This window comes from Schistocerca gregaria, chromosome 4 (assembly GCF_023897955.1).
Source record: "Schistocerca gregaria isolate iqSchGreg1 chromosome 4, iqSchGreg1.2, whole genome shotgun sequence".
Lineage (NCBI taxonomy): Eukaryota > Metazoa > Arthropoda > Insecta > Orthoptera > Acrididae > Schistocerca > Schistocerca gregaria.
Genome location: NC_064923.1, coordinates 311,754,285 through 311,767,966, shown reverse-complemented (window position 1 = coordinate 311,767,966; position 13,682 = coordinate 311,754,285). Strand labels below are relative to the sequence as shown.

At 37.2% G+C, this 13,682-nt stretch overlaps 1 protein-coding gene across 1 annotated transcript in view; it reads right to left on the bottom strand.

Annotated features, from left to right (window-relative positions):
* The window catches only part of LOC126267056 (trypsin-2-like), a 96,144-nt gene that overhangs the window by 41,775 nt on the left and 40,687 nt on the right, over positions 1-13,682 (bottom strand). The window lies entirely within an intron of this gene.

Here is a 13,682-nt window from a genome sequence, read left to right as displayed (position 1 = left end):
GGTATTCTGATTTTTATTGTTACAGGGATCTGATTTGACAATAGGTCTTCAATTATCAGAGACGTTACATCATGTCATGTTTATCTGAGCATAATAGGGCACGATTATGAACGTAAGCAGTCACACTCTCTTGAAAAAAAAAAGTTAAATTATGCTAGACGATTTCTCCGAGTCTCACCGACAGTTTTGTAGAGACTTCCTCTCCTGTGATACACATAGAAGACATACTACAGGATATAGATAATGAGACACATAAATCAGTCAAGAAAGAGACAGAAAAACTTAATGCCATTAAGGAAAATCAATGGATTCGAAGTTTTCAAAAGTGATTATGCATAAAGGATGAACATTTTGACAAGGGAAACGAATATGTGAGTATCGGCAGCATAACAGTGGATGAACTACAAAATATTGAAAATTGAAAATATGAAAACTGCAGGATTAGATGGAATAAATGCAGACATACTGAAATACGCTGGAAGATACTTTTATCAAAGAGTCTTCTACCTTATCAATCGGTGCTGGCAAAACTGCAAATTCTCATATTTGTGGAACACAGCGGACGTTATCTCCCTTTCCTAAATGGGCTATAGAACAGAATCTGGAAACTCTTCAAGAAGATCCTGAGTTAACACCTTAGTGGAAATAACATATTTGACTAAATTCTGTTACTCTAAGGTCTTAAGTTCCTGTCGAGCATTCCTTTTATAATTGTGAAAAATAAACGTAACTTTATTTACACGAAATTATTCTGTTTCGAAAGGTACATTTGCATAATTTGAAAGCGTAAAAGTTACTGCTAAAGTTCTGAAACTAATTCAAACACAGCGATGTGGCGTATTTGTGTAGTTTAATTGAGGTACATTTATGAACCATTTTGTATTGCCATTCTAACTGATAGCCCAGTCAAGGGCAACAAACCAGCAGCAGTTGGAAATGCAATCTTAAAAAAAAATGAAGGCACAGGAGAACAAAAGGTACAAATTGCTAACGATCGCTATTTGAATGTAATGATTCTTAAGCAGAAAGAAAAAATTCTGTGAGAGCAAGGACTTTGTATTTTATCATATTAATTTGCGTAAGATAACTAGTAATTTTGAATCGATAATTTTAATAGTCTGTTCTACTCAGTCGTTATTGGGTTTCCATGATGTGTGTAAACGTGTACTAATAAGTGTGTAAATCTGGCCCATTAATTCGGGCCATTAATGCACTGGACTTCAGCATCTGTAAAATCATTTTTCACTCGTAAATGTAATGTTGACTCAACCACGTTACACCTTAATAATATTGTTATAAGACAAAACAATTTCAAACACCGTAATATAATCAAATATGTAAAAACTTCCATAAAGGAAACCATGTAAATGTGATCCAGTCTCACCTACCTAACTAACAAGTAAGTGAAGAAGTGTCCAGTTTAAACATCTGGGCTGTCACACAAGCTATGATTGCGACCATGATGTAGTTTAAAATCGGCAAAAATTTCGAACTATTTGTGAAACGACAAAAACAACAGTTGTGTTGTGCCATAGACAATTAATTGGGTGCAAGCAGATATAATTTGGCATTTCTGGCGCAGTTTGAACGACTCATTGTATCTTTATTTACGAAAGCGCCTGTGCAGGACTCGTTAGAGCTTTTCAGCAGCCAATTTCAGAAAGACATGGTGGCATTGTTTAAGCAAATGCTTTTCTCAAATTATTTCGCATCAAATGACCAGTATTTTCAACAAGTGAACGGGGTCGCCATGGGAAGTCCTCTGTTTCCCTTGGTGGCCAATTATTTAGTTGAGGAAAAAGCGCTGCTGCCGTTCGGTCTCAAACCTTCCCACTTCTGGCGGTGTGTGGACGATGTATTTGTAGTGTGGACTCACGGAACAGAGACACTACTTGTGTTTCTCCTGCATCTGGACTCACTCCATCCAAATATATGGTTCACAATGGAAATGGAAAGCGACTGCGTTTTACCGTTCGTGGTTGTCATAGTCAGAAGGAAATCTGATGGCACACTGTGACATAGTGTTTATCACAGATCAACTCTTACAGAGCTATATTTGCAGGACTCTAATTGTCATCACTCTGAGCAACACAGGTGTTGTGGGGCGGCGAAGAAGTTGTCGAATGAGTTGTTTGAATGTTCATTTCACGTAACAGACTATTGCCGATGCAACATATGTGGGACGGCGAAGAAGTCGTTGTTTAATGTTGAATGAAAGTTGAACATTGCCACCTTAAATCACGCGAGCCTGGCAACTAATTTGGTGGCCAGTCAGAAAGCGAAGGGAAACTTACTGACCTTAGTTCCCAGTCTGCACGGCCACATTCCTGTACAGCCCAGCTAAACGAAAAAATATCCATAGTTCTTCACGGGATTAGGGCTGCTTCAATAAAATTTAAAGTTCCAAACAAGATTTTATTATCTTAAAGGCTCACACAAATTACTCGAAACTTCTGAAAATGCTAAAGACATTAAATATTGTTAATTCAGCCAATCGTATAATAGTTCAGAGGCGACTTCTACAGCAAGTTCCTCCCGAATAGTTCATTACTCTAACTAACGGTGCTCTATTAATAGTTCGCAATAATGTTAAAAAAAAAGATTAATGCTCGCCTTAAAAGTGGAGTTAGTCACCACTTGCCACGCGGAATTATACTTCACACGGACGGCACAATAACAGTTTGTTACCGAAGCCTAAACGATCCAGGACGGTGTACAGTCCTCGCGATTTTCAATGTCCGTTTACATTGCTAAGTACGCGCATGTCACAGCCCGCTATGACGTCACCCGAGGCGAGGCGCGATCGGACGTTAAGCTCGCGTGGACTAGGCGTTGGTCAAATGCGGAGTGAGCTTACTACTGCCTCTGCCGCTCTTTTTATATAGCTCCGGCGCGTACCGCCAAGAGAGCATCTGTTCTTTCCGTTCCTATGCAGATGCCTGCAGCCTACAAATGATCGCTATCTCAGGCACATAATCTTAAATATCACATTTAATAATAGCTTTACAAACTTCTCAATTTTTGTATACATACATCTGAGCAGTACAGAAGCACGTAGAAAATCTCAGCCCGCTAAAATTAAAACTTTACTCTCTAGAATTTTTACAATGGAACTAACGGTAGATTGTTACCTCTGAACCATAGCTTTATCAAGACTTGTATCAGCTGTTAATTATGCTACAAGACTAAAACTTGGTGTAGCTTTGTTAATTGTCCTATCTGATCATTGGTCTTAAAGAATTTGTTTTATCATTAAAATTTAAAGTACTTAATCTATAATGCTTATGTACATTTTACTCACAAAAGTAGTTTTTACTAAATTACTAAAAAACTAGAAGAGGTAACTGATTGTGGTATTTCCATTATTATTATTAGGGTGAACTGAAGCATCCTACCAATTTTCAATATTGTAGCTCTATTATTTCGCGCCTCTGATTTTTCCGAAAAACGCGGATTCTGGAGTCAATTTTAGTTTTATGGTTTTGGAAACCAGCACCACTCATTAATGACTTCTTACTGCACCTTCTCACCAAATTTTGGCTTCCTAGCGTCATTATTTAGCGCCTCCTATTTTTCTTTCAAAACGTGAATTTTACGTAAACTACTAATTTTATAACATTAAGATTTGTTACCTGAAACATTATTACATAGAACTATACTTTAACAAAGTTTTACACACAAATCTTAATTTTTACTTTTATGTAAAATGTGGTGCAATACTATATGCAGGCGCGTTACGATGACGTGACGCTACTAGCAGTGAACTAGGGTAAGTCCCGTGCACTCGCTCGCCTCTGTATCTTATACATGATACAGCGCTTGCTTTGCTTCATCACCCCCTTTTTAATTTTCGTGAAAATCTATTTTTGAACAAAATTAAATTTCTAAAAGAACAAACAAGCGATGGATTACTTTAGTATACCTCTTTCAACTTAAGTTGCTTCTTCTTAGGAAATTCCTTATTACTACATACACAAAATAACCATACTCATATACACATAGAAAACCTAGTACAGAAGACATTCACAAATTATTTACATACATTTACATGGAAATATAAATTTTTCAATGGTTACAAAATAGTTATTTTTTTTTCTTTAAAATCAGTCTCTTCCTGAAAAAGAAAATACACACGACTTTTATCACTGCAACGCACTCACATTTTTCTTTTACTATAATACTCGGCACTGTGGTGGGTGTCCTATTGTAACACTCATTTAATTTCACTGATTGACAAAATTGTGGGAGGAAATTGTATTCACTGTGGTTTGCGTCTCTACTTCCAATCTCCCTACCGCTTGTTGTCAGTCATTCATGCAGCCTGCATGTCCCTGAGAAACAGACAATACAGTCTAAGTTTCTGTTTTCAACTTATATCTAAGGTAGGACAAAGTACATTTTATAGTTTATATTCTGGCACTATTTTACTAATTGTGAAGTTGTCAGAAAGACATTTAGCACTAAGTCGTATCTGATACAATAGCTCCTACTTTCTTCTTTCATAAATAATCTTTTAGGTTCCTAAATAGTGAAAATTCTTTTAGCAAATTAATATATTAAGATCTTGCTTCAACTTAGAAAATTGAGTAACCTTTTAGTTTTAATGTACTCTGGCTTAATTATCGTATGGATTAGTTAATCAAAGAAGTCATTTGCTGACCAGCACTTTGCTTTATTGTATGAATTACTAAAGAAATTAGTTATTTTCAGTATACCGATTCCAAATTTCTGCATTTTCCAATATTTGTGTGTTTCTGTTGTCTGTTTAACTATTTATTTGCCTCAAGCAAGATTTAGCGTTTTTCACCATTTCACGAGACGTGAGGGAATTATTCTTTAATCCTACATCATTTACTTCAATTTACTAACTTCACTTCTTCACCTTATTCATTTTCTCCCTTTTCTTCCAGATTCAAAATACTTCATTTCTCCACTTCTTTCTCCCTTTTCCTTTTGTCAGCCTATTGACGTCCTGTTTCTATATATTTGGTGCGATCCTCACACCACTTCCACACATCTCCATTTATTTAATTCTAAAACGCCATTGCTTGCCTCTATGAGCATTACCTTCTTACGCTGTTTTCCTTCAGACAACCTTATTTCTAGCAACATACTACCTTCTGCATAATCTCATGGATTATTCATATTCATACCGTACTTCGTATACTGCAAAGTGTCTCTCTTAGTTGTAGTTTCTAACCCTTTACAATTACATGAAATATTTTAATTTATTTATTTTAGCCATGTTTGCCTCTTATTGGTACTCAGACTTTTGTTTTGCCATTCACTAGGTAGATCCTTACTAAGAATACTTAAAACCTAATAGCATATATACAACATGAAGACATATGTGATTCTTACCTGTTATGATAGACCAGAAGAAGGGAATGAAACTTGAAAAGGAAATAAAGTTTCACCCAGCTGGGACTGCACGGTACGCCAAACCGTGTATCCGCCAAAGAGTGGCAGACTCCCTACAGTAATTAATTACTGTTAATTTTACATTCCTTTTGATCCACAATATTTCTTAGACCTAGTTCTCTCTTACTCTTTTGATATTCCAAACGATAGGCATTTGCATGAGGTTTACTTACTATTCTAAAAGGTCCATGATATACATGCATAAACTTTTTAGTTTCTGCAGAAATTTTCTTTGATTTTTCTTTTAGGATGTGTCTCTCTTCAACCTTAGCACTTTCCTCATTCTCACTGAAAACCAAATTTTCCTGCAAGTATCCTTTATTCTTTATTACTCTAATAGGCAGTTCCCAAGTTTCATTACTACCGCCTATATGACTTCCTATAAAAGACTCTCTTATCACTTTAGAGTCAGGTAAAGTTAAAATTAAGTTGTTCTGATCAAAATTGATCTTTCCCTGGCACTTTGATAAGAAATCAGTACCAATCAACATATCAACACTTAAGCCTAGCACAATCAAACAAGGATGATCTATTACTACGTCATTTATACCAATGGGTATCAAAGCTTCGTGTTGAACTGGTCTAGAGACTTTTCCAGTAGCACCTATAATCTTTAAGCCACTTACTTTCATAACTGTTAACTTCTCTTTATTGGGTATGGTGTCAAAAAATGTTTGTGATAAAGCACTTGCTTCACTGCCACTGTCAAGCAGACAACGCACAGTGACTCCTGATATGTTTACTTTGATAACAGGGTGAGTTATTTTACATTGAACAGGTTGCTCACACACCTCGTCTAATAAATCTCGTTCTATGTTCTTCCAGCTAAAGTAATTCTGATCAGTTGCAATTACATTTACATTTACATCCTGGGGCTCATCATGCTCTATAATCTTAGCTGCTTTCTCTAATCTGTCCACTAACTTTAAATCGAAGCATCTGACGACTTTTTCTACTTTTGTTTGCTGCACATCAGCCAAACTATCCTCTACCTCTGAGCAACTGCGTCGCTGCGCAATATTGCTGTTCATAAGAATGTCGTCACCTTCAACCATTTGTGGCACGTTTACACAGCTACTAGATTCTTTCACCTCGTTACTATTTCTACCCCCTTCATTCATCATTTCCTCCTCTCTAAAGTTTTGCAGTACTGATTCTACTTCTGCTTCTTCTACTTCAGCTTTTAGATTGCCATTTTCATCGAAGATGTAAGCTTTTACTTCATCATTATTCCCATCAGACTCAAACCCATTATCTATTTCTTCCCCATTATCTACCTTGAGTTCCTGTTCTTCCTTGACCCATTTTTCTAGTGTATCCAAAATACTATCCACTATTTTGTGAGAGTGGCTTAACACATCACTGGTATTATCTGTATTTATCTCGTCATCCATGTTGTCTGTCTGTGTATGTTGGCTGATTGTCTGTGTTTCCGTTACTGGCTGTGTTACTGTTACCGCCTGGTGAGCGCCAGTTTCCTCATAGACGGGATTTAGTTTCCCACACGCGGCCTGTTGTGTTCATCTGTGACACCACTAGATATAGTAGCATCATGACTCCCTTCTTGTCTTAATGGCATAGTATTTACTTCTCCACTTTCGTCATAGTAGTTGTTACGAAAGCGTGGTGAGTATCTACCCCCTCTTCCTCTGCCACGGCTTTGGTTTCGATAGTTTGTTTTGGTGTGCCTAACTTCCATATTTCTAACGTTCACGTTTCCATTATTTTGTACGTGATTGTTAGAAGATTTGTTATTCTGCTGCACCTGCTCCTCAGCAGCAGTTACTCTTTCCACTCTTTCCAGATATTCAATAAATTTGTCTATATTATCTCTAGGGGCGGAAATGATCCTCTTCTGCCAGTACCACGGCAGCTTACCTTCTAAACCCATAATGATCATATCTGGCTTCATCTTTTCTGTCAAATGTGACAGTCTTGAAACCCACTTCCTAGCGAAATCCTTTACTGATTCACGCCCTGGGAAAAACTTCTTACCACTCCAGAATTCCCTTAACACATCATTTTGTTTGTTATGTGACCAGTATTCGTTGAGAAATGCAGACTTAAATTCAGATAAAGTTTTACATTTGATCATTACATCCGCTGACCATCGCAAAGCATCACCTGACAAATGACTTCTTATAAATGAAATTTTTTCTCTTTCTGACCAAGTGTTGGGGAGAACATCCTCAAAGTCATTCCAAAATTCAAGAGGGTGAATGTACTTATCAGGATCAAAGCGCAAAAACTGTCGACACCCTATAAAAGCGGCGTCAACTGAAGTCACATGCTGTACAGTAGAATGACTAGAATTAACAGAGGTTACTCTATTTTCTAGGTTAGCAATGTTAGTATTTAATTCCTCTACTTGTGACTCTACTGCTTCTATCCTGGCAGAACATCTTTGTTCCACTGCACCACGAATTTCGGTACAGGTTTCTTTTACTTTCTCAATGTTTTTCTGACAAGTATCTACTTTAATTTGTACCTCTTTAACTTTGTCAGAGCAAAGTTTGGACTCGTTGCTCAATCTTTCGGACAACCTCACTTCCAAAAGTTCATCTGCCTCTTGATAATTTTTTTGAATTTGATCTATTTCACATTTGAAAGTACTATGCATTTTAGTTAACTGTTGCCCTACTTTTACTTGAATGTCATGATGAATAGCATCTATCTTATAATTCAAACTATTCCATTTTGATTGCAGCTCTTCTTTTAGTTCTTTATTACTATCCTCAATTTTAACCTCAATTTTATTCTCCAACTCTTTATTACTATTTTCAATTTTAGCCTCAATTTTATTTTGGTTTGATTCGAGTTTGGCAAACAGTATTTGCATCCAATCCGGAGCTTCTACCTTGATACTTTGTATCTCTTGACTTGACTGAGCTGGAGATATATTGAGCTCAGTTTCACTACCTGACAAAGTTAGCAACTCTACTGGCTCCCTTTTGACTTCTATTTCACTTATTGATTGCATCCCTGCACTCTCATTTAAATTAAAGTCATAATTTACTGGTGACAAATTACGTTCTAGTTCAATATTTGAGGGATTAATGGAACCATCCTCATTAAACTCAATTCCTGATCCTGAGGATTCTTGGTCAGAGACCGGTTCCCTTCTGAAATGTACACTACTTTCCATATCTTTTAGTTTGTTAGCAGGAGTTAATAAATATTTTAAAAGTCTTTGACATAACTTAAATGCTTGATTTCGACGAATGATGTCGTCGCGGTGTACCAGCAATCGTGATGCGACGCGTCGCGACGTATTGAAGGCAGCAGCAGCAGCTGTAGCGTCGAGTACCGCCACAGGAATCGCCTACTGCAATAGCTCCGGGGGGGGGGGGGGGGGGGGGCAGCAAGGCACCGTTGACCGCTCGGCGCAGCCGGCAGCTGTCTCGCAGATCAGCGCAGCTCCGCGATGACGCACCGTCTTCCTTTAGTCTCAGCGCCGTCGGCAGCCGCGATCCAGCATCGTCGCCTTCCTCACCATCGTCACTAACCAACGTACAGCGGTAGACACTTATTGTTTATACACTACACCCGCCTTTACTGGTAACACTGTTCCCACACTAGTTCAATTCAGTGTCCTGTTATTGCCTACCGAGTTCGTTAATTTATACCAATCGCTTTCACACATCGAGCACTTTTATTTGCTTTTAATTCAGTTTTCCCGGCCGATAAGCACCATATGTGGGGCGGCGAAGAAGTTGTCGAATGAGTTGTTTGAATGTTCATTTCACGTAACAGACTATTGCCGATGCAACATATGTGGGACGGCGAAGAAGTCGTTGTTTAATGTTGAATGAAAGTTGAACATTGCCACCTTAAATCACGCGAGCCTGGCAACTAATTTGGTGGCCAGTCAGAAAGCGAAGGGAAACTTACTGACCTTAGTTCCCAGTCTGCACGGCCACATTCCTGTACAGCCCAGCTAAACGAAAAAATATCCATAGTTCTTCACGGGATTAGGGCTGCTTCAATAAAATTTAAAGTTCCAAACAAGATTTTATTATCTTAAAGGCTCACACAAATTACTCGAAACTTCTGAAAATGCTAAAGACATTAAATATTGTTAATTCAGCCAATCGTTTAATAGTTCAGAGGCGACTTCTACAGCAAGTTCCTCCCGAATAGTTCATTACTCTAACTAACAGTGCTCTATTAATAGTTCGCAATAATGTTAAAAAAAAAGATTAATGCTCGCCTTAAAAGTGGAGTTAGTCACCACTTGCCACGCGGAATTATACTTCACACGGACGGCACAATAACAGTTTGTTACCGAAGCCTAAACGATCCAGGACGGTGTACAGTCCTCGCGATTTTCAATGTCCGTTTACATTGCTAAGTACGCGCATGTCACAGCCCGCTATGACGTCACCCGAGGCGAGGCGCGATCGGACGTTAAGCTCGCGTGGACTAGGCGTTGGTCAAATGCGGAGTGAGCTTACTACTGCCTCTGCCGCTCTTTTTATATAGCTCCGGCGCGTACCGCCAAGAGAGCATCTGTTCTTTCCGTTCCTATGCAGATGCCTGCAGCCTACAAATGATCGCTATCTCAGGCACATAATCTTAAATATCACATTTAATAATAGCTTTACAAACTTCTCAATTTTTGTATACATACATCTGAGCAGTACAGAAGCACGTAGAAAATCTCAGCCCGCTAAAATTAAAACTTTACTCTCTAGAATTTTTACAATGGAACTAACGGTAGATTGTTACCTCTGAACCATAGCTTTATCAAGACTTGTATCAGCTGTTAATTATGCTACAAGACTAAAACTTGGTGTAGCTTTGTTAATTGTCCTATCTGATCATTGGTCTTAAAGAATTTGTTTTATCATTAAAATTTAAAGTACTTAATCTATAATGCTTATGTACATTTTACTCACAAAAGTAGTTTTTACTAAATTACTAAAAAACTAGAAGAGGTAACTGATTGTGGTATTTCCATTATTATTATTAGGGTGAACTGAAGCATCCTACCAATTTTCAATATTGTAGCTCTATTATTTCGCGCCTCTGATTTTTCCGAAAAACGCGGATTCTGGAGTCAATTTTAGTTTTATGGTTTTGGAAACCAGCACCACTCATTAATGACTTCTTACTGCACCTTCTCACCAAATTTTGGCTTCCTAGCGTCATTATTTAGCGCCTCCTATTTTTCTCTCAAAACGTGAATTTTACGTAAACTACTAATTTTATAACATTAAGATTTGTTACCTGAAACATTATTACATAGAACTATACTTTAACAAAGTTTTACACACAAATCTTAATTTTTACTTTTATGTTAAATGTGGTGCAATACTATATGCAGGCGCGTTACGATGACGTGACGCTACTAGCAGTGAACTAGGGTAAGTCCCGTGCACTCGCTCGCCTCTGTATCTTATACATGATACAGCGCTTGCTTTGCTTCAGTGTCTTACGCTCTTTGGTGCATAGAGCACATGTTGTCATTGGTGCCGACAGTCCACCTGGTGGACTACAACAAGAAAAACGGTGTCAAACAGAATGACTATTCCGAACGACGATACGCCATGCATTACGTTCTAAGCAAATTCAATGGGGGGATGTAAATGATGATGCGAAGACATCCGCTGCAACGACATTCTTACCCTATTTTAGCTGCATGTCTTCAAGAATAAAAGAATCTTCAAAAGGCACGACATCACGTGTGTTTTCGGTCACAAGCAAAACTGAGAGATTTCTTGTGGTCGGTCAAAGACAACCTTGGCCTTCGGAAACGTGGCGTGTTTCAGATCCCATGCCAGAGTGGAAAATTTATTATTTGGCAGACATGCCGAAACGGTCAAGAACATTGTGTCTAACACCGTCGTCATACATGCCTTGTGCAACCTGATTACTCAGCGCCATACATATCGGTACTGTGCACAGTGTTTCAACAAAGCTGCAGGTTTTCAATTAACTGCCTTCTGGAATTCAGCACTGGCTGCTATTAAATCAAAACAGGGTAAACAAGAACTCCCTATTGAAGACGCGGCGCAGCGCATTGCTGAATTTAATTTAGCTTTTAACCACAGGAGCGTCCGGCAGCACGTTCAATGCCCATAAACAAGGCCGGAATGTCTGTCTGCGTCTCCAGCAGGAAGCACTAGGAGCGCCATTTTCCTCCAGCTGCGAGCGTCATCCCCCGCACACATAATGCCTGCTCCTGGCCTCACAAATTTCGACGCCGATGCGCGATTATCATCCGTCGCGCATTGCAGCAGTGTCAGCAGCAGCTACAATCACCTGTCAAGCAGTTACATACATGAAGTATTGTGCATTTTACACAATACAATCTGAGGTAAAGCCGAAAAGTGTATTTGCAAGAGACCAGTCGGGAAAGTCTGAGAGGTCACCTATTTTATATTTGGGTTTAGTATGTAGAAAAATTGTTACATAAACAGTTTTCATAAAGATTTTTTCATCTTCTTTGTTTACATCTCTTGATTTCACTTTTAATGTTGAATGTTTTTTGTTATTATACTCATCAAGTAGATTTTTAACTAAATTGATCCACTTATAATTTTCTTGTAAGTCGAATTTCTTCCACATCTTTTCTTTTAGTGCACCATTAAATCTTTCAACAATGGACGCTTTTTATTCAGAAACCATTATTAATCTTATATTTTTCACTAAATCTTGAAACTCTTTATTATAAATTTCTTTGCTGTTTACTTGATTTTATCGACCTGGCTATTTTTGCGAAGAAATCGATTATATTCATACTTGCTTTACGTTTAACTTGGGAAAACCAAGTAAATTTAAAGAAATGATGATATCAGTTAATAAATACTTACATCATTTATTTTTGATATTCCTTTCAAATTACCTGAACCCATTTCGACTAGATCTGGTTGTATAAATCATCAATAATAAGAGAAATTACAATGCTTCTTTCAAATTATTTCTCGTCACTTTATGTAACTCATTTACAATTTCTCTATGAATATTAACAGTTTTCAGTCTATCACCTAAAAAGCTTTTGTAGCAAGTTTTCCATTTTTAGTTTTAGAGATTCAAGAAAGACCTTGAATTATGTTTGTAGTTGTTACCCTTTGAGGATTATTTGTTTCAGTAAACTTTTTACACTTCAAACAGAAGATGTGATAATTGTGAAGGATCGAATGATTGTCCATTTGCATGGATGAAAAATTAGATAATTATTACCCTAATCTATCATCTTCATTTGATTCTAACAATAGTTCACCGAATACATTTTTTTTAATCTATACATACAGAATCTGTTAATCTAATGTCTCGAAATCCTGAATTATGTAATAATTTTATTGATTGGTTGCAATTGGTTTGTTTGTTAAGACTATGAAGTAATATTAAAAACGTTAGAACGTAACATTTTATTTATATTTTCATCAATAATAACTTCTTCAGTAATAAAATAATACTCATTGACAGGGAGCTTTTTTCCTTCATTTCTGGCCGTAATCTTCATTTACACAATAAATCAGTCAAATCTAAAGGCTGTTTTTTCAATTAAACGAATTCAAACTAAATACCTGGGGAATTACAACTATGAACAAATTAAATTAGAAGGAAATTATAGAAAATGTTGTAGGGGAGGCTAACCAAGGACTGCATATTTTTGGCAGGACACTTAGAAAATGTAACAGATTTATTAAAGAGACTGTCTATACTAAGGTTGTCCATTCTCCTTTTGAATACTGCTTTGCAGTGTGGCATCCTTACCAGATAGGATCCATGGACTACACCAAAAAGTTCAAAGAAGAGTAGCACATTTTGTATTATGGAGAAATAGGAGAGAGTGTGTCAGCCAAATGATACAGGATTTGGGTTGGACATCATAAAAACATAGGCATTTTTCGTTGTTGCAGAATCTTCTCACAACATTTAAATCACTAAGTTTCTCCTCCAAAGCCGAAAACATATTGCTGGCGCTGATGTACATAGAGAGAAACCAATCATCATAATAAAGAAAGGAAAATTCGAGCTCGCATTGAGAGGTATTGGATGTTTATTTTTCCTTAGCGCTCTGTGAGATTGAATATTAGAAAATCGTTAGGAAGGTGATTTGATGAACCCTCTTCCAGGCACATAAAACATTATTTCAAAGACTGCTTATATGACTTATGTACAGTGGTAAATCAGTTTCTGTAAAGTAATTCTTCAAATTTTTTTTAAAATTATCTTTTGTGTAAACTAATTATTAAAATACTTTTATGAACTTGATTAATGTTTTCATTATAATCTCTTTTCACGAGGGTAAT